Source organism: Apteryx mantelli, unplaced genomic scaffold (assembly GCF_036417845.1).
Source record: "Apteryx mantelli isolate bAptMan1 unplaced genomic scaffold, bAptMan1.hap1 HAP1_SCAFFOLD_34, whole genome shotgun sequence".
Classification (NCBI taxonomy): domain Eukaryota; kingdom Metazoa; phylum Chordata; class Aves; order Apterygiformes; family Apterygidae; genus Apteryx; species Apteryx mantelli.
The window spans coordinates 2,789,545-2,810,329 of NW_027118693.1; the positions used below are offsets into that span (position 1 = coordinate 2,789,545).

At 49.6% G+C, this 20,785-nt stretch overlaps 1 pseudogene; it reads left to right on the plus strand.

Annotated features, from left to right (window-relative positions):
- The first annotated feature begins 12,888 nt into the window (after positions 1-12,888).
- LOC136996326 (olfactory receptor 6F1-like) lies at positions 12,889-13,845 on the plus strand (annotated as a pseudogene).
- Positions 13,846-20,785: the final 6,940 nt, after the last annotated feature.

Genomic DNA, 20,785 nt, shown 5'->3' on the forward strand with positions numbered 1-20,785 from the left:
CCTCTGCACTGAAGGGGTCTGGCACTGGGTGAGATCAGTCTCATCGCTGTTGTCGTCTAAACTGGAGTCGCACTTCAGTTACCATGCAGGGATTGAAAGGGGAGTGTGGCTAGATTTATTGGGACACCTTTAAGATATCACAATAAGACAGGTCTGTTGAGACTTGTGCAAATTTGGCCATCCCAAAAGAGAGTGTTTCACTGAAGCTGGTCACCCTGCTTTCCTCTGTCAGTCGAGAAAGCTCGACAGCCCAGGATGCGACTTGCTCTGTGCAAAGAGTTAGGAGTGGCATGGACAGCCCTGGGCAGGGGGTATTTGCAGAGGCACCGGGCTTTGCAGGAGAGTCAGAGTCCAGTACTCTCTGACCAGGTTCTTTTAGATATCCCCCCCCACACGGGGAGTGCAATGTTTAATCTAAAAGTTTCCTTTGAAGATATTTGATGTTACACGGGATTCCTGATTTAGCAGAGTGATCCAGCAATATACTGAAATCACAGTACACTCATGCAGTTCAATCACAATACCAATGTGATTCCCATTACCGGTCTCTATAATATGCTCACCATCACGACGCTGGGTGTCCCCAGTTGCCGGGAAGGAATACGTGGATTGAAGCCAGCTCAAGCCCGTTGCTCTCTTTGAAATTCCTTTGTTAGTTGTTGAGGTTTTATACTCGATGTTGGGCTGAGCCACGTATACACTTCCTCCATGCTGGTCTGGCTAATTCAGGGAGACGTTCACATGCTTTTGATCAGCTCAGGAAGAAAGAGTTACATCTGGTCCAATTAATGGCTATGGCTACTTACCTAAAACAAAGGTCACCCTCTGGTCCCCTCTGTGTTGAGATAAAGTCAGTTCTCTGCGCAACAGCAAGGATTAATGAGCCGCATCCTACACTGTTGCTGAACTTCATGGGCACCTCACCCTCTGAGCCTTCTCCCATTGCAGGGGTTATTGGTCAGTCACAATGACAGACAGAACAGCTGCGTAATGGTGGAGTCCTGATTATAACAGACATTTTTTAGAAAATGTCAATACAAAAGGAAAAAGAAAGAAATTAAGAACATGATCTCATACAAAGAAAATTGTTTGTTGTATTTTTCAACTTTTTCAGTACTTTGACATCTTTTTGCCCTTCTGGGTTATGTTTCCTTTTTATATACTGGTCTTTTGGGGGGAATTTGTACGATCTGTTTTTTTTTTTTTTTTTTTTGAAAAGGAAAGTGACTTTTAGAATTGGGGTGTCATGCAGTGACAGGGTCACAGGCATCTGGTGCCATTGCAGGTGCCCCGGTCCTCTCTGCCCAGCCTCCATCTGCAGCTCCGAGGGGCTCTGGTCTCCCGCAGGTCCCCTGTAAGAGCTGCCAGGCCCTGGCAGGTACCTCACGTGATACACTGGGGCCTCTCCAAGTGCCACTGCATGCTTGTGCTTAGACACCTGAGCTCTGCCTGGAAAGCCAAAGAACTTTTTTCAACATTTAAAACATAAGAGCACATTTGCATCAGCTGCAATAATTGGATACTTTCTATAAAATGTGAGTGTTTTCCTGTGATGCCAGAACAGAAGTTTTCAGGAAGGGTATGAATCTCAGGAGAAGAAATATTCCCCCGGACTTGCATTACCACTGCTACAGAGGTCTGTACTATTGTGTATTTCATTTCATTAATATGTCACAAATTTACACGTCTCCTTCTTAACTTGTACTTTTCCAAAGTAGCCTTTTCAGCACACCATTTGGACATATTCACTTGGCAGAGTTTTCCTCCACCTGTCACTATTTGTTCATTCAGATACCTGTCAGCTACCTTATTTGTGCTTTGAGCTTCAGGGAGTTGAAAACTTACCCTGTCTTCCAATAGTCTGTATAATTGTCTTTTTAGCCAACTGCTTAATTATGTTTCCATCTAGCCTTTCCTATCCCTCTGTCTAAAGCATTTCTAGGGAGGTTATCCCTTATGGAAAGCAGACCTCACGGGAGGAAGCTTGGACTTAACATAGAGTTGAGGAGTGTGTTTTTTGTTATTTTTTTCAGCTGTATCACATTCTACTTTTGTTTGATTGTCATTAAGAGAAATCCTTCCATGTCTCTTTGCAGCTAGTTGTCTAAGGAAAGCAGGTGGGAATTGGTGCCTATGAGTTGTGATATTCAGCTGCAGACTTCAGTGGAAAAAGCTAAGAATGATTTAAGTGCCAGGTGGCTGATGGGAAAAGATGGGGTTGGGCAGCTGGGGAGGAAGATTGTCCATGCATGTCTGACTTGAAGAATAGTGTTTCTCCTACATGTCCAGACTTCATTAAGAGACCCTGTAGATCAATATCAATTGGAGAATGTTGATATCAATTATTCTGTAAGCCAAAAAAAAAAAAAAAAGAAAAAGTGGGTGGCCACTCTCTTCCTAATGCAGCCCCATATGCAGCTGGTCCCATTTGTGGTGAGTCCGCACCACTGGGTCATATGGCATATCTCATAACATCCAGGCCCTTCTCCTCAGGGTCACTCCTCTGCTGGTCAGGTCCCAGCCTGATGCGCGGGTTGTTCTGCCCCCTGATACAGGACTTGCCACTTCTCCTTGTACAACTTTATGAGGCTTTTGTTGGCCAAATCTCCAAGCTTCTCAAGGCCCCAAGATTTATCATGGGGAAACCTGTTACCTCATGTATGCAAAGACTTTGATTCAGAGCAGAGACATGCTGGCATAGGTAGCCATAGGTAGTAATGGTGAAACAAGGTTCCCACTAAAGGAGCAAACCCTGCAGTACCCTAAGCCAGTGAGAAACAGAGCTGGTCCGTGCAGGAATGGGAGGAGAGAAGTTTGCTGCCTGAGCTGACTCTGCAGCATCTTGGAGCCTTTGACAGAGGTGAGCCAATGTCCAGGAAGGACAAGGTGCTTTGAGAAGTTCCTGGGCCTGCAGAGCCTGTGATCCAGCCACCCTTGGACATCAATAGCACAGTCCCTGTTCATATCATCTGGGGGGTGAGAAGACGTTTCGGGAGAGGAGAATTAGCAGGGTTCAAGAGTGTAGGTTTACAGTGGAGACCTTGGTGTGATGTGCCTCCCATTTATGCAGCACTCTTGGATGTAGGTTGGATGGACTTTGCCTGAAGGCAGTGGTAGGATTTAGCTTTTTGGGCACAGGTAGGAAACCTAAGATGCCCTGGGGCATTTGCCCAGCAACCTCTCCAAAAGGGCGTGGTTTTCCTGTAGGTCCCATGCTGTATCTCCTGGAGACATGTGGTTGTGTTGCACACCCCAGGCACCTGCCGTGGCCCTGCCTATGGCCTATTTTTATGTCATTAAATCAAGTGGCTGAACTGAATTATATCAGTGGTCTGCAGCGTAGGGATCTGCATGTGTCTCAGCTTCCTAGTGAGTGGAGCTCTCCTCATAGCAGGCACCTAGTGCCATTTCAGATGACCAAGGAAATTCCCCAGCTGGCCTCCACCTGATGCTCTAGAAGGATGCTGGTCTCCCAGCTGCTCCATCAGAGCAAGCAGACACTGGCACATGCCTCAGACCACCTCTGTCTCTTCAAATAGCACAAGGTGTTTGTGTGTGAGCAACTGACTCCCACCCTCCATCTCCATTGATAATAATGGGAGCTTAGACACGGAGCTCGCGTGCAGACATCTCTGTTGTTCACACTTCAGCTTGGGCAAGGGGAATCCCACGTCCTGTGAGTTGTGGAGTTCACGGGAGGGATCTGAATCCCCCTGCAGGCCAGGGGCTTCTAAACCAGCATGAGATGCCTGGATTGATTCATCTGAAGAGTACTTGAACCATGGGAAAATGAACTGCCTTCTTGTCCCTGTCTAGGTGTCCTGCCTAGTTAAGAGATGGGAATAGGGTCTTCCAGAGTGAGACATTGCCACCTCTCTTAGAAAAGCACCCTCTGATGTGACAAATTGCAATGCTGGAATGGGTCTCCCTTCAGCATTTAGAGAGAGACAAAAGAAGATTATTTTAGTCTACCTCAGTGAATATTTCCCCGGAGGAGGGAGTACAAAGGACAAATTAAGTCACATCTTCAGCTGGGCTGCTGTTCCCAAGGGGGGCCAGGCTCCTGGGACAGAGGGAGCTCCTGGCAACCTGGCAGCACTGCTGAGAGACAGCTGCGTGCAGGAGCAGCTCTTCTGCAGAGAGCAGCAGGGCTCCAGGCACTACCTGCAGGTGCCAAGATGAGATGAAGAAGATGAGCAAGATGAGTGAGACAGAAGTTCATGGCAATCAGGAGTGGGTAGACGGCTGAGAGCTCACTGGAGGAGAAATCTTCACAGCCCCTAACACAGTAAGTCTCTGGCTGCAGGGCAATGCAGCTGAGGCATCCTGAGGTTTTCTCTAAAGCTAGCACATCCCATGGCTGATTGGGTCTGTCAGGATGGGTATCCCAGTCCCTCCTGTGTGGGGCAGGAGGTGCTTTAGAGCAGGGATTCCCAGCCACTCTGTCAGAGGGAAACGGCGTCCTGCTACCTTCTCCCAGGGATGCTGGCAGGGTGTGAAGCAGAGGTGTGCACACAGGTCTGCTCAGGGCTGTAACTCAGAGCAGTGTCTCTGCATCCCAGAGTGCTGTGTGTCCGGGACAGTGACTCTGCCTCCTGTGAAGGTCAGTACTCAGCCTGCCTAGGGAACTCCCCACGGTGCTGTGGGGAGAAGTTCTGGGTGGGATGATTGACCCCTGGCAGGACATGTTCATTCTCCTGTTGAGAGGGTGCTGCATGGGTCAGGGCTGCTCTCAGCTCCGGCTCACCCTGAGAACATTTCTGGAGGTGGCTTTCCAAAAGGAAAGTCAAGACAGGGATACCTGAAAGGGAAGGAGCTGTCATGAGTCTCTGCTTTCAGTGTTATTCTCTTTGTTGGGATGAAATGTTAGTGGAGCTGTCAGGTTTAAACAGGGGCTTGAGATTCCAAAATAGTGACAGTGAGAGAGGAACAGTTCTGGAAGGAACTCAACAAATCCCTTCATGCACCCCTCAGCCTACAGACAGAACCAGCATCACCTTTGCAGCTTCATCAAGGTTTCTCTCAGATGCTCCTTAGCCCCTGCAAACACCGAGGTGCCCCTGGGCAGTGCCCTGCCCCAGGGAGGTTTCTGCAGGGCAGAGCTGAGCACCCAGTGGGTGGGATGGGGTCTGTAAGCACTGACATGCCATGTGGGACAAAGAAAGAGCTCCCTGCAGGCACAGCTCCAGGCAGCAGAGTCACAGTCAAAGAGTGAGAGGAAACTACAAGCTCCAATGTCTCATCTCCTCTCCCAGCACAGCCCTCAAAAAACTAGATTCCTCTGCTCTCAGTAGTGTCATTTCTTTTTATAGTAACATGAGTGCAAATGTCCTCCCCCTCAGAGGTGCAAGCACAGGGCAGCTGGGAACAAGACTGATGGACACGCCAGCTCTCCTCGCTCTGCACTAAAGACAGAGTGAAGCCTTTGGCCTCTCAGGAATCACAGCTATTCACTCGAAGTGCAGCTGCAGTGCTGAGGATCTCTGTCTCCAAGAATCCTCCTCAGGGATGACAGGGGAATCTAAAAGAAAACAAAAGAATCCTTAAAGCTATTGAAGAGCACACATTGTCTAGAACGGAGAGTGAAGATGCTGGAAAGCCCTTCAACATTGTGAGTGGATGAAATCTGACTAAAACTGTGACTTTGAAAGTTTAGTCACCCGTGCTCCCATGTCCCCACTGCTGTGGGTCAGGACTGCCTCCTCCGGAGCCCATGGGAAGAGGCCCCTGCTCCTCACGGCAAACTCAGGCAGCACAAAGGGGAGCTCAAGCCATGGAGCTCAGTGACGGTCCTGGCAAGATGAGGGTAGATAATGTGTATGTTTGGGGGGGTTCTATGCAAAACTATTGCTCATACAAAACTGTCTCCTGTCTTCTCACTGTCTCCTCTTCCTTGGATAGTCCCTGTGGGCCCTGAGGGAGCAAATGCCCAACAGCAGCTCCCCCACTGAGTTCCTGCTCCGGGCGTTTGCTGACACATGGCAGCTGCAGCTCTTGCACTTCTCGCTCTTCCTGGGCATCTACCTGGCTGCCCTCATGGGCAATGGCCTCATCATCACTGCTGTAGCCTGCGACCGTCGCCTCCACACCCCTATGTACTTCTTCCTCCTCAACCTCTCTGCTCTGGACCTTTGCTCCATCTCCACCACTGTCCCCAAATCCATGGCCAATTCCCTGAGGGACACCAGGGCCATTTCCTACTCAGGATGTGCTGCCCAGATCTTTCTGCTTCTCTTTTTGTTCTCAACAGAATATTATCTTCTCACAGTCATGGCCTATGATCGCTACGTTGCCATCTGCAAACCCCTTCACTACAAGACCCTCATGGGCATCAGAGCTTGTGCCAAAATGGCAGCAGCTGCCTGGGGCAGTGCTTTTCTGACTGCTGTGGTGCACACTGGGAACACATTTTCCATACCACTCTGCCAAGGCAATGTCGTGGACCAGTTCTTCTGTGAAATTCCCCAGATCCTCAAGCTCTCCTGCTCAGACTCCTACCTCAGGGAAGACAGGGTTCTTGTGGTTAATGCCTATTTATTCTTTGGGTGTTTTGTTTTCATTCTTCTGTCCTATGTGCAGATCCTCACAGTTGTGCTGAGGATCCCCTCTGAGCAGGGACGGCACAAAGCCTTTTCCATGTGCCTCCCTCACCTGGCTGTGGTTTCCCTCTTTGTCAGCACTGTCATGTTTTCCCATCTGAAGCCCCCCTCCATGTCCTCCCCAGCTCAGGATCTGGTGGTGGGAGTTCTGTACGTGGTGGTGACGCCAACACTGAACCCACTCATCTACAGTTTGAGGAACAAGGAGCTCAAGGGTGCACTGAAGAAATTGATTCCACTGGGACAATGTCAGCACCAGTAACTGTCCCACATGCATCTAACCATCATTAGCAGGGTATCTGGCATCAAGGCTCTGTGTTCTTTTTTTTTTCTTTCCTACTTTTCTCTTTTACATCATTGTTAAAAGAACAATCGTTTTGGTTCATGCCACCTCTCCTCAGGAAACTCTCATCTGAATCTGACGCAGAGACCGTGTTGAAGCAGGAAGCCAGGCTTCCCCCTTCATCAGCAGAGATGGGGGAACCTCGGAGGCCGCTAGTCTGAGCTCCCTCAGATGCCCCCAGTGCAATGAGGGGAGTTTCCCTTTGCAGTGTCGCTTTCGGCACTGACACCAAGGGAGTTCAGGGGAACAGAGTCAGGCTCGGATGAGCACAGGTGGGCTGAGACCATGGGTCCTGTGTCCATTAGGAGAGCAACACTCAAAGCAGAGCAGAAACGGAGAGGAGGGGAGGGGAGGAGAGTCCGGACACAGCTTGTGGAGACAGAGCCTGTGCTCCTCACGACCATCCCCCCACTGCCACAGCAGGAATTTCTGGGTTGCAGCCTTTGCATGGGGCCTGCAGCTTTCCTGGAGACACATCCAGCAAAGCCAGCAGGACTTTCTCCTTTCAGGGTTATTCTCCCTATTTCCACCTGGTCCAACTGTGCTCTAGTGTGGCTATATGGGCTAAGCGCTCTCCTAACATGGTAGCGATAGCATTGTGCTTCCCTGTGCACTCCTGTGAAGACAGGCAGGAGCAGGCTTTGAGCACCTTTATGCCAGAGCTGGTCTCCAGAGCAACATTTCTATAATAAAAGGGGATCTCCTCTGTGATGTGCCTGAAGTCTGGCCTTTCTTCAGAAGGGGGAGTCAAGAATACTCCCATGGGATTGCACGACAAAAGGGCTTGCTGTTCTGCTTGTGAACTCCATGGGCTCTGGAGGACAAGCTCAGAGTCTCCAAGTGATCTGTTAGGGACCACGGATGGGATTTGGGGCTCATTCCTCAGTGACCAGTGCCAGTGGAGATGGAGAACGGTCTCTGAGTTGCCTACCCAGGGCTATCACACAGGTGACAGTGCTGATGGCAGATGGCCATTCTTCTGGAGGGGAATCTGAGCCCCCAGGAGAGCTCAGGGGACAATGTGTGCCTGTGGGTGGGCAGTGAGTGGAGCCTCACAAAGTGAGAGACAGTCCATGGTGGAGTAAGCAGAATGTACAGCACTAAATCCAGGTATGCACAGGGAAAGGAAGGCTCTGCAACCCGCGGAGAGGCAGTGGGCAGCCAGGAGGCAGCGGGAAGGGGGCCTGGAGAGGGATTCGTGCACCCTCCGTGAAACACCACAGGCTGGAGTTAGTGCCCACCCAAACACATCTCCTGCCATTGCAGACACCTTGGGGTCACTCTGAGCACTGTCCATGAGCACAGGCATGTGCCAGTAGTGTCAGTGGTGGTGATCCCTGTGTGGTTGGGCCCGCTTGCCACCTGACCAGCATGGCCAGTGCCGAGTTCTCCTGTGGCCCCACAGTTCGCTCACGCTGCAGAGCAGCAGTGTCAGCGTGGGGTCCTGCGGGGAGCACCAGGGAAGGGTGCAGGCAGGGCTGGACAGGCCAGCGTGGACATTCGCATGTGGGGAAAAGCTCTGTGGGGAGCATGGATGTCCCAGGAGAAAAGCAGGGCAGCATTCAGCGATGGAAAATGAGAACGAGAAACAGGTTTCTCTGTGGCGCAGCTCGGGGCAGGCTGCTTTGTCCCTGCGGCAGCAGGAGGTGCCGGAGGGGCTGCAGGGCCAGGGCTCTCGTGCTGTGCTGGTCAGCGGGGTGGGCATGGAGGGTCTGCAGGCAGACAGGGAGGGGGATCTGCTGGACACAAGAGCAGAGGAGACAGAGAGTGACGGGTGTCATTGCGGGGCCTCCTCCCCCTTGCCGGGGAGCTGCTGCCCTTGTCCTTGGGCCTGGCCTGAGTTATGCTGTGGACATGCCTGTGCCTGGCCCTGCACCTCTCAGGCCCTCACCCAACGCAGTCCCCGTCCTGCTGACCTGACTCCCCATCTCTACCTCAGACATACCTATGCACTGCAGTCAAAAGGAGTTATTTGGTTTGAATCGCTATGCAGGTACCACTGCACAGAGTGTTATCTGGATGAAAAAGTGAAGGCAGCCCCTTGGGTCTGGTTTTACGATGGGCAGTTAGGAGAGCAGGGCTTTCTGTATCACAGCTCAAGTGTTTATGCACCGTTTGTGACTGGGTTGCTGCTACAAAGAGTATGCTGTCAGGAGCAGCAAGAGCGGAGCTGCTGCGTACGGGAAGGGGATCTGGGAGCCGAGTGTGGCGGCAAGGCAGGCAGGGCAGTGACCCACTGGCGAGAGGTGCCGTCCTGCAGTGCCCAGACAAGAGGAACAGAGCAGGTTTGGGGATGGCAACCGGCATCAGGCACAGCCCAGTGATCACCAGGCAAGACCGTAGGGCTCCAGCCAGCCCTGCTTGGCATGGGAGGTTGCACTAGAGACCTCCAGAGGTCCCTTCCCACCAAAACTCCTCTGCCACTCAATGAATGGAAGGACCATGGGCACAGAGACAGGCTCTGCCTGTTCCCCCAGGCTGCTCTGCCAGTGGGTGAGAGGCAGAGCCCTTGGCCATCCCCACGCTTCCTTGTCCTCCTCTGCCTCTGAGCAGGACATCGCCTGGGTCCAGATAGGGCCCCGCTCATGGCTCCAGCGCAGGTTGCTCCCTGCAAAGGGTGAAACCCTGACATTCCCAACACGGAGCTGACGCCAAAGCAGCATCCAGAGCCCAGCCAGCCCCAGAGCCACCAGCCCTCCCTGGCCCAGCCACAGGGCCCTGAGAAGGACTGCTCACCCTGCCCCACTGTTCCCCTTTCCCCTGTGGTCAGCAGCAGCTCTGCCTGGCCAATGTGGGGACTGTGGACCCCACAGGACTGGTGTCCAGCGGTGCTGGGGCACTGGGCAGCCCTGTAGGCGTGTGGGGTGCTCCCCGCTGTGCAGGCACAGACGTGTGCAGGTGAGCTGTGCTGCCCCAAGGCAGGCAGGCAGTGTGGCCAGCAGCGTGGCGTTGGGGGGCTGTTGGGGACCGCCAGCTCTTCCCCCACCAGGGCCTCTATCAAGCACTTCGTGGAGGGGTCGGAAGGAGAAGGCTCCCTCCCGATGCTGCTGGCTGTCTGGCGAGAGCTCAAGTGGGCTCTGCCAGATGGGGATGCCGGCAGGGCCTGGGACGCTCTGTTTCCACCCTGCCCCACTCCCAGAGTCCAATACTCTATGACCAGGGTCTCTTACTTTTCCCATGCGGAGAGGATGTAATGCTTAATATCAAATGTACATATCTGAAGACATTTGACATTACATGTGATTTGAATTTAGCAGAATGATACAGCTATATACTGAAATCACAACACACGTCTAACTTAAACTTAGCAGAATATTGCAATTGCAATATACAGTTGGGACACAGTGCAAATGTGATTCCCATTACTGATCCCTGTAACATGCTGTAAGCCATGGAGGTTCATGGGCATCTCCCAAACACAAGAGATGGACACAAACCGGGGGGGACATATCCATAGCTCCACTCCATTCAGCCCACAACCTGCCAGGCCCCTGCATCTCAGGGCACAGAGCCTGGCACCCAAGGGGATGGGGGGCTCACCCTGTCCCACAGCACAAGTCTGCATGCCTGGGAGGAAGTGCCTGTGACTCGGCTTCTCCCTTCCCACTGACCATCATGGGAGGCTGGGGGACCAGCTCAGGCCATCAGGGCTCTCGAAACCTGAGAGAGTCAGTGAACAGACAGTCATCTGCAGGGAGGTGAGGGGAAGCCCATGCATGGGATCTCTCCTCCTGACTTTTCCTCAGGAGTTTGGAGGAGTCCTGATGATTTCTCTGCCTCAGTTTCCTTTTCAAAGGGGCATGTCCCAGGTTTAGAGTGAATGAGAGTTATGGGGAGAGCCATATGCCAGAGGAGTTTTCAAAGTTTCCAGGAGCTCAGAGGTTTCATTCTCCTGCCAATTAAGCACTGTTCTTTCTCTGCAGTCCCTGGGGAGAGACGAGCTGCAGCTTTATCCTTCAGAGACTCCTTAGTGCTATTAACCCCAGGACAGTGTGGAGAGCAGGGGGCATTCATGTGCTGCTGGACACATGCCACAGGAGCTGCTAGAAGAAGATGGCAAGGGCAGAGCAATGCCTGAGCCCTGGGACAAGGTTTGCAGAGAGCTCAAGGAAGAGAAGGACATGGTGGGGAAGAGACAGGAGCTGAGACCTCAGCTTGATCGTCCTTCCCAGGAACAATCAGCACAGAGGTCGTCACATCATCCTGAGGATTGCAGCTTTGTGTTGTGTCTTCTGAGTCAGGTCTGTTCCTCTGGAGCTGGTGAGGCTTTGCATGGTGGCACCTCTGGGCAAGAATGGTACGGGCATGTCCTTTTTTGCATGTCTTTCCCCCACCATCTCCCTCTTCCCTCTGCGCATTTCCTCGATTCCCTTGTTTGATGAGCAGAGTGCTGGTGAGCTTGCCAGTGGGTGCAGAGTTAGACTTTATGCCTTTGCTGCTCCTGGGCCACCCCAGGGCCCTGCCGGGGGCACCCACACCTCAGCTGGGAGGTGGGATCCAGGTAGAGGGCTGTGTTTCTCCAGCAGGGAATTCCCTGGCCATGCACACGGGCATATCGCAGAATCACGGAATCGCTGAGGTTGGAAGGGACCTCTGGAGACCATCTAGTCCAACCCCCCTGCTCAAGCAGGGTCACCTAGAGCACATTGCACAGGATCGCGTCCAGGCGGGTTTGGAATATCTCCAGAGAAGGAGACTCCACCACCTCTCTGGGCAACCTCTTCCAGTGCTCTGTCACCCTCACAGTGAAAAAGTATTTCCTCATGTTCAGATGGAATTGTCTGTGTTTCAGTTTGTGCCCATTGCCTCGCGTCCTGTCGCTGGGCACCACTGAAAAGAGTCTGGTCCCATCCTCTCGACACCCTCCCTTCAGATACTTGTACACGTTGATAAGATCTCCTCTCAGCCTTCTCTTCTCTAGGCTAAACAGGCCCAGCTCTCTCAGCCTTTCCTCAAAAGAGAGATGCTCCAGTCCCCTAATCATCTTTGTAGCCCTTGGGCATATCTTGGGCATCTGCCTTTAACAGGAGGGGAACAATGCTTCTTCCCAATCTCACCCAGCACTCACCATGGAGACACCCACCCCTGCTCCCAGCAAAGCTGCTCAGGGAGCCTCGCGAGTACAGCTGTCAGGGCTGAGGTCCAGCTGCTGGGCTGCACCGCGAGGCAGCCCCAAAGCCCTCAGAAACCATTGCTGAGGGGGGAACTACACAAAGCGAATGATCTTCCCTGTGCTCTTCTCTTCCACCCTGCTCAAAATCTCTCTTGCCCATATTGGCTGATCAGCTCAGGTGTCCATCTTCTCTCACATCTATCTCACTTGTCTCTCTCAAGCCTGTGGGGGCCTCTCTGAGAGCCCTCTCACGCAGTCATGCTGCATGGTGCCATTGATGTCAACTCCTGATCCACACACTGTCAAAGGAAGCATGCAGCCTGTCCCTTCCAAGACAAGTGTTTCAGAGAGCTGAAATCAGCTGTTTGGTGCAGTGCCCCTCCTCCTCCTTTGGGGAGAAAGGGCTTCTGGCATGATGTGCTCACATAAAGGGATTTTCTTGCCTGGTAGGGACTGTGGTTGCTCTTCAGAATAACTTCAGGTGTAGGAGAGACCCTGTCACAGGCTGAGTGAATGCTTTCTCTCCTCTAACTCCCCCCGCAAGCAGGAAATGAGCACCTCCGTGGAGTAGCTCACCTCTGTGGTTCCCCTAGAAGAGGCTTCTCTTTAGATACACGGCTTAAGTCTCCGGGAGAACCATATTCTCTCCTTTCCCTAGTCCTGGAGGCCATAAAGCGGACACAAACACAGTCAGAGAAGGGCCAAAGTCCGTGTTTTCTCTGACAGAAACTTCCTCCACGATTCTTTTATACAAGAACAAAAGAAAGAAATGAATCCTCTTTCTTGTAGGTTGCCTTGCTGGCAAAAGAGGAATGAGGGACCTGCGGTGATTCATGGAGAAAGGGGAATGGGACAACCGCACATCACCAGTAGAGTTTCTCCTGTTGGGAATGGAGAGTGTCCCCTCACTCCAGACACCACTCTTCCTCCTCTTGCTTATGATCTACTTGGTCATCGTGTCTGGGAACATCCTCATCGTTGTGCTCGTGGTGGCAGACCAGCATCTGCACGCTCCCATGTACTTACTTCTTCCTGGGCAATCTGTCCTCCTTGGAGACTTGCTACAACTCCACCATCCTGCCCCGGCTGCTGGCCAGCTTCCTGGCTGGGGACAGGACCATCTCTGCTCATGACTGTATGGCTCAGCTCTATTTCTTTGGTTCTTTTGCAGCTACTGAGTGTTTCCTGCTCACAGCCATGGCCTGCGATCGGTACTTGGCCATATGCCAGCCCCTGCTCTATGCAAGCCTCATGACCTGGAAGGTCTCTCTACGGCTGGCAGCAGCATCGTGGCTACTGGGATTCCTTCTCACTACAATAGCCACTTTTTTCTTATCCCACTTAAGGTTCTGTGGCCCCAAGGCAATGGACCACTTCTTCTGTGATTTTATCCCTTTGCTGGAGCTTGCCTGCAGTGACACCAGTGTTGTCAAACTACTAGGTTTCACACTCTCTTGGATGTAGTCTCCCCCTTCCTATTCACGCTGGCATCCTATGTGTGCATCATAGCTGCTATCCTGAAGATCCCATCTAGTGCGGGCAGGCAGAAGGCCTTCTCCACCTGCTCCTCTCACCTCACCGTTGTCACGGTTTTCTATGGCACCCTCACCGTTGTCTACCTGATAGCCAGAACAGCCCCTCTGAGGCAGCTCAACAAAGTCTTCTCCTTTTTCTACACCGTCCTCACGCCCCTGCTCAACCCTCTCATCTACAGCTTGCGGAACAGGGAGGTCAGGGAGGCCCTCAGAAAAGTGGTCAGGAATGCTCTGGCTTGTACCCAGAGCTCATAGCAGTTTTGCACTCCTCTGTACAACACACTGCTGGTTCTGCAAAGTAGTAAAGTCAATATGGGAAATAGTAGGCTGCACATTAGGTAACCCCTGAGAGGAACACAGCAATGAGAATATTGGTGGAAAGCAGAAGGGAAGAGAGGATATTAAATCGATTAAATTGCATGGTTTAGAAGGGAAGGGAAATAATGTCCCATTCTTGTTGCTTCCTTGACAGACAAAGTGGTGTTGCTGTGCATGGGAAATTTTACAATGTTGTCTTTTTTCTTTTTTTTTTTTCTTCCTCCTGTGTTGAGAGGGAATTCATCTGGGGTGAAATGTGAGCGGACAGGGAGGGAGATGGGGAGTGGCAGTACTTTCCTGACTGCAGGTTCCTTGGATGGGAGCCATTCCCTTCTGCTGTGACCACTTCCAGGGTAGAGGTTGGTGCCTCAGCCCGTAGCTCTCATTACACTACTGTCCAACGGAAATGCATATACTGCCCAAACACATGTTGGTGTCTCCTGTCATTTGTGACGGCCTTGAGTCTCCCAGACATTTGTGGGTTCCTGGCAGATAGCGAGGGGAAATAGTTGTTAAAGAATATTGGACTGAAGCTGTCTAGAGTTGATCGCTTAGCATAACTTGCTTAGCATTAGTAGCTGAATTTGCTGAAGTCTTAGGCCGCAAGCTGTGAACTTTCTCCTAGATATTACCTAGTTATGGGAAAGAGGGCCCCAGAGCTGGTTCAAGGCGGGAAGATAAAGAAGTTAAAACCGAGAGCAGAAGCTGCAACCTTGAAAATAGGATAAGAAGCAGCCTGCCTAGAGACAATGAAGGAACCCAATGAAGAAGGGGAAAACCCCAGGTCTAAATATTAATATTGGTCCAAACTATCGCATGAGGGTGGGAATTTAGATTGTAAGGGTATAATTGCCCAGGAATTTGTTCGGGGTTTCTCTTCAGAGGCACCCAGCTCAAGCTGTAATTACTGTACGTGCATCATTAAAATTTGTTTCGCTCCATTCTGACTTTGAACTTCTGCCTCAGCGGGAACCTAGGGTCAGACCCTGTTATAGTGGCCAGCGAGCCTAATTGTCCATAACACCAGGCATATGGCTGCAGTTTGTGGTTGCGAGGTCACTTGGGCCACAGGGCCTGATAGGCCAGTGCTGGTGCTGTGGCAGCAGTTTGTGGTTGTGAGGTCACTCGTGTTAAAATCATCTTTTTTCTTTTGTGCGTTCACGGGCAGCGGTAATGAGCAGCAGGAGTCAGATTTCTAAATTTTAAAGTTTTACTGCTAGCAATAAGGTGCCTCTTAGAGCAGAAGAAGGGACCCAAGCAGCTTTCTGTTACCACTTTTAAGCAGTAGTAAGTTGTTACATATTCAACACTTTAGTTTACATAACTAACCAGATCTAGCCACAATTCTCAGTTCTACCAATCCCCTTGCCATGATACAGTAAGAAGTAGTTCCATTTCAGCCTTATTTGATCCATCTTATAATTATTCATTTGCTAATTTACACCTCCTTTGGTGTTACCTTTGAAGAACTTTTTGTGCTGCTGGCTGGGTTAAACTGGCTTCTTCGCAGTTCTTCAACTTTGTACGAAAAACAGGGCTAAGGCAAGGTCAGAGAAGATGTTCTGCTTGCAGGGCACTGTGACCTTGCATGTTCTTTCTCTGCAAAACTAGAGTATAGTGGAAATTTTCTTAACATTCCCTCCTTTTATTTCATGCATGCCTGCTTCCAATGTTATGCTGGTCTATACTTTTATCCCCTTACACATGAGAGGCGTATTTGACCCATGCATGAGATACAACAGAAAAGCACAGTTCCTACTGCCAGAATTAACATTAAAATTATTAAAACACATCTGGTCCACCCTCCCAGATCTGGTAGCCATGACCACAACCACGACCACTCTGCTGCTAGGCTACTGGACAGGGACTGCTCTTTGGCTATCCGATGGAAGGTACGAACATGTCGTTGAATGACATTTACATCATATTCAGTTTGTTTTGATTTGTTTGCATAAAAACAAATGCGGCCAACAGGTAAACTAAAGCCCATCGATTTTGGATGGCTAATTGAGAGAGAGAGCTCACTTCTATTTGTAGATTTTTTAAGGCATGTTGACATGCCATGGAGCTTTATCATAGGAATGTGCCTTAAAGGGTTGCTGCCAAAAATCTGGCACCCTAGGGTGTAAATATGTCAAACTGGACTGATAGCAGCCCAAAGCAGAAACAGGCTCTGCTAGACAACCAAAATTGGTGTCCAGGGATTGAGGCTGGTATAGGCAGTACCAACATTCTGACACATTCCCTACTTGTGAGACCTTAGTCATAAATTGTACAGTGCGATTATTTTCCCAGCCTAGGGTTAAACTTGTAATAGCTATAAAAGACAGAAATGACCCAGAAATCACATTTAAACACATAGCACAAAATAATTACAGAGTGTGACAAATCTATACAGTTTTCCTTGAAGAGGTTTTCCTGCTGTTGCACAGGAATTCTCTCTTCTGCAGCAGATGCTCAAGAAACTGGAATGGCCTCTGAGGAGGTCGCAGTGCTGGGGGTCGCCTTTACTTGGGAGTGATGAATCCAGGTTTCTTTACCTGCAACCTTAAGAGCAGAATAAGGGCACAATAACACCTGTACAGGGCCCTCCCAGTTTGGTTGTAACATGGTTTTGGCTTTATGAGTTTTTACAACACCATAATCTCCCAGTCAGTATGGATGGAGGTAATCTCCTAAAGGCAGAGGTTGGGTAATTACAGCTGTATATCTCTTATTCTTGAAACTATTCTGCAGACACATAACGTATTGGGTAACAGCTTCATCTCCTGCCAAAGGGCAGGTATGTGCTGGCACAAAAGTTCCTGGCATCCTACCTGGTCTGCCAAACAAAATTTCAAAGGGGTCAACCCATGGCTTGGGCCCAGGCATCGCCTTAATTCCCATAATGCTAATGGCAATGCTTCTGTCCCCTTCCACTGAGTCTCCCTGCAAATTTTGGCTAACTTCATTTTTAGTATACGATTCATCCTTTCTACCTGCCCTGAGGATTGAGGATGATAAGGTGTACATAGTCTTCTCTGAATTTCCAGTGTTTCATATATTGCTTTTAGTATTTCAGCAGTAAAATGAGCTCCTTTATCAGAATCTATTTCCTCCGGTACCCCAACGTGTGGTATGATACCTTTCAGTAAGGCTTTTACTACCACTTGGGCTGTAGCCTTACTGACTGGGAATGCTTCCACCCAATGGGATAATTGTTCAACTATGACTAACAGATGTTTCTGTCCTTCTTTCAGGGTCATGTCTGCAAAATCTGTTTGTAATTTTTGAAACGGCATCCAAGCCTAACGACGCCCTCCTTTTATTTTAGCTTCTAGCTTTGATTTAGTGTTGTATTCCATGCATACTAAACACTTTTTCGTTATTTGTAAAATTGTTTGAGTCAAACCTGGTGCTGCCCATGACTGGGAAATGTCGTTGTCTAAATACAACATCCCCCCGTGCATCTGTCCATGGAGTTCTCTTACTAGTGTTATCAACATGATCTTAGGGAGCAACGGTTTTCCCTGCAAAAAACATATCCCCTTTTTTTGTTCTGCTCCCAAACGCTTCCATCCTTCTGCCTCTTCCTTAGGTGTTGCTTGGTGTTCTTTCTCCAGTTCTTCTATAGTTTCAGTCATTACCATTTCTTCTCGTGGCCCGAGTTTGGTAGGCAGTGGTTGTAGGGCAGCTGCTTTTGCTGTGGCATCAGCAAGGTTATTTCCCTTAGTTATATCCAAAGCGTCTCGTTGGTGAGCCCTCTGATACAGGACTGCTAACTGCAGAGATTTTTCCAAAGCCCTTAATAACTCTACAATCTGATCTCGGAGGGCTACTTGATGTCCTGCCACAGTCAAAACCCCTTTTTCTCTCCAAATTATTCCCGTTGCAAATATCACTCCCAAAGCGTATTTGGAGTCTGTATAGATATTAGCAGTCTTACTCATGGCTATAATACATGCTCGGGTTAAGGCTATCAATTCCGCCACCTGAGCCCCAAAATGTCCTGGAAGGGATCCCGCTTCCAGCACTATATATACATTGCGTAGTTACTGCATACCCAGCAACCCTTCGACCCTTTTCATAGTATGATGATCCATCACAGAACAATATTAAATCCGGATTGTGCAGGGGCTCTTCTTCCACAGTAGGCAGAACAGTCAGCCTCAAATCTATTGTTTCCAAGCAATTGTGAAATAATTTTTCCTTAGCTTGCAGTATTTCTGGTAACAGAGTAACTGGGTTTAGCATATCACACTGTTCTAATATTACATTTGGTTCAGTGAGCAAAACTAGCTCATACTGATAAGCTATCGCATGCCAGCGCCGGGCAGTTTTGTGAACTAGCACACTGCTTGTGATTCCCTTTCGTTCATTCAGATATAACACAAAGGGCTTACCAGAGTCCGGTAAAGCTAGAGCGGGAGCTTCCATAACTTCCTGCTTTAACTCTTAAATGCTTTTTCCACCTCTGGAGTCCACACCATTAAATCTGGTTCACTATCCTTAGTTAACTGTGTTAATACCTTTGCTTTTTCACTAAATCCGGGTATCCAATACCTATTAAATCCTATTGCACCTAAAAAGGCCCTAACCTGCCTTTTCATCTGAAGGACTAGTATTTCCTGGCTTGCTTGTATTCACTCCGATGAGATCAATCTCTCTCCTGACCGAATTATCATTCCCAAATAATTAACTTGTTGCTGGCACAACTGCCTTTTGGCAAGGGAGACTTTATGCACCTTTTCCGCTGGGGCACACAACAATGTTTTACTATCTGGCTAACAAATATCACAATCAGTACTCGCAATCAACAAGTCATCTATATATTGTATCAGTTTAGGGATGGTTTTTGACAGCATAATCGTTTGTAAATCTCTTTTCAATATTCTCGAAAACAGTGTGGAAGAATCCATGAATCTTTGTGGCAGTCTGGTCCATGCACACTGCTGTGCTTTCCAAGTAAAGGCAAAGAGGAACTGTGACTCTTCATGGACTGGTATAGTAAAGAAAGCTGCCGTTAGATCCACAACAGTAAAACAGTTTGCATCTGAGGGAATTTCCGTAAGGACTTGGATCACATCAGGGACCACAGGGTGTGGTAGATCCACTATTTTATTAATTGCTTGCAAATCTTGTACAAAGCGGTATACCAGTTCCCCATTTGGGTCCAGTTTTGGTTTCTTCACAGGCAATACAGGGGTATTACAAGGGGAAGTACATTGTACTATAATTCCATTCTTAATCAAATCAGCAATCACAGGCTCAAATCCCTGTTCAGCCTCCCAGGAAAGGCGGGTGCTGTTTTACACCCATTCCTGCTCTTCTGGTCCCTCTTCCTCTTTGACCTCATCCACTCACATTTATTCCCTTTCCTTTCATCTTTGGAATTCCTCCCAGCGCTGCTGACAACATACTCACTTCCTCCCGCTTTCGCCTTTCCTTCTCCTTCCTTTCTTTTGCTGATCTTCCATCGTATATGAAAGTTGATAACGATAGTATCGTCTGTAAATTCTCTCCCCGCCACCCGGGAGCATGTTTTCTGAAATACTCGTGGATATCTGGTGCTGCTTGCTGGACCAATACGCTCGCTGCCAGCTTTTCATTAACATTTTCCACAGACATCCCTCCATAGCATAAGAGCATAGTTTGCCGCAAGCAGACTGTTTCAAAAATTGAGTGTTCCTCAGACTTTTGCTAACGCTAGTACCTTTTCTGAGATAACACCCATTTGCCCGGCAGTTCTTATAGCTAAAACCAGATTTTGGCATGCCATTTCACATGCTGCCCAATCATTTGTATTATTATAATCCCAATTCGGATCTACTCGTCAAGGTTGTCGGTTTCTATCTCAGTCTGCCAATTCCCTATCCTTTTCCCAATATCCGTTCTCTATCCCCTGGCTAAAATATCTGTTGTAACAATACTTGAACACCCCCCTAACAAAGGTAATGTCCCTTTACTATTGCAGAAAAAGGTCGAGCTGCCTTCTCTGGGTCCTCCCACACCCAGGGCATTTGCTGTGCCCATTGAAGTAGACCTCCGGGAGCCCGCAGCCGATAAACATAGGCATGCAAGACCAGTGCCAGTGCTCACCAGATGGGAACCTCGCTGTGTTCTGTCTGGGGAGCCAAACAGATAAAATAATCTGTTCTGTTTTGTTTGCTCTTGGGTACTGGTAATGAGCAGCAGGAGTCATATTTCTAAGTTTTTAAGTATTATTGCTGGCAATAAGATCCTTCTTGTGCTCTCAGCCAGGTACTGAGCAAAAGTGATTTCCAACGAAGCTGTAAAACCTTCTGCCTGCTAGGGGCCTATCAGACGCGGAGGCAAAAGTGAACTCACATCCGCATGGCAACCATGTGCTTCCTGCTGGCCTATAAGGTACAGGGGCACAATGACATCAAATCGACAAAGAGGAGACATGAACATACTGTGGGACTATGTGGTGCTGAGGCAGAAGTAAACTGACAGGTAAATCCAGCAACAACGTGCCCACAACTGGCCTATCAGGAACTGAGGCAAAAGTGACCTCACAACCACAAACAACAGCCATGTGCTTAGGACTGGCCTATCAGGCACTGAGCCACAAGTGACATCACAACCACAAACTGCAGCCACATCACCAGCACTGGCCTATCAGGCACTGAGCCACAAGTGACATCACAACCACAAACTGCAGCCACATCACCAGCACTGGCCTAACAGGCACTGAGCCACAAGTGACATCACAAACACAGACTGCACACACCTGACCAGCACTGGCCTATAAGGCACTGAGACACAACTGACATCACAACCACAAACTGCACCCACAGCACCAGCACTGGCCTATCAGGCACTGAGCCACAAGTGACTTCAAAACCACAAATGCAAAGAAATCACCAGCACTGGC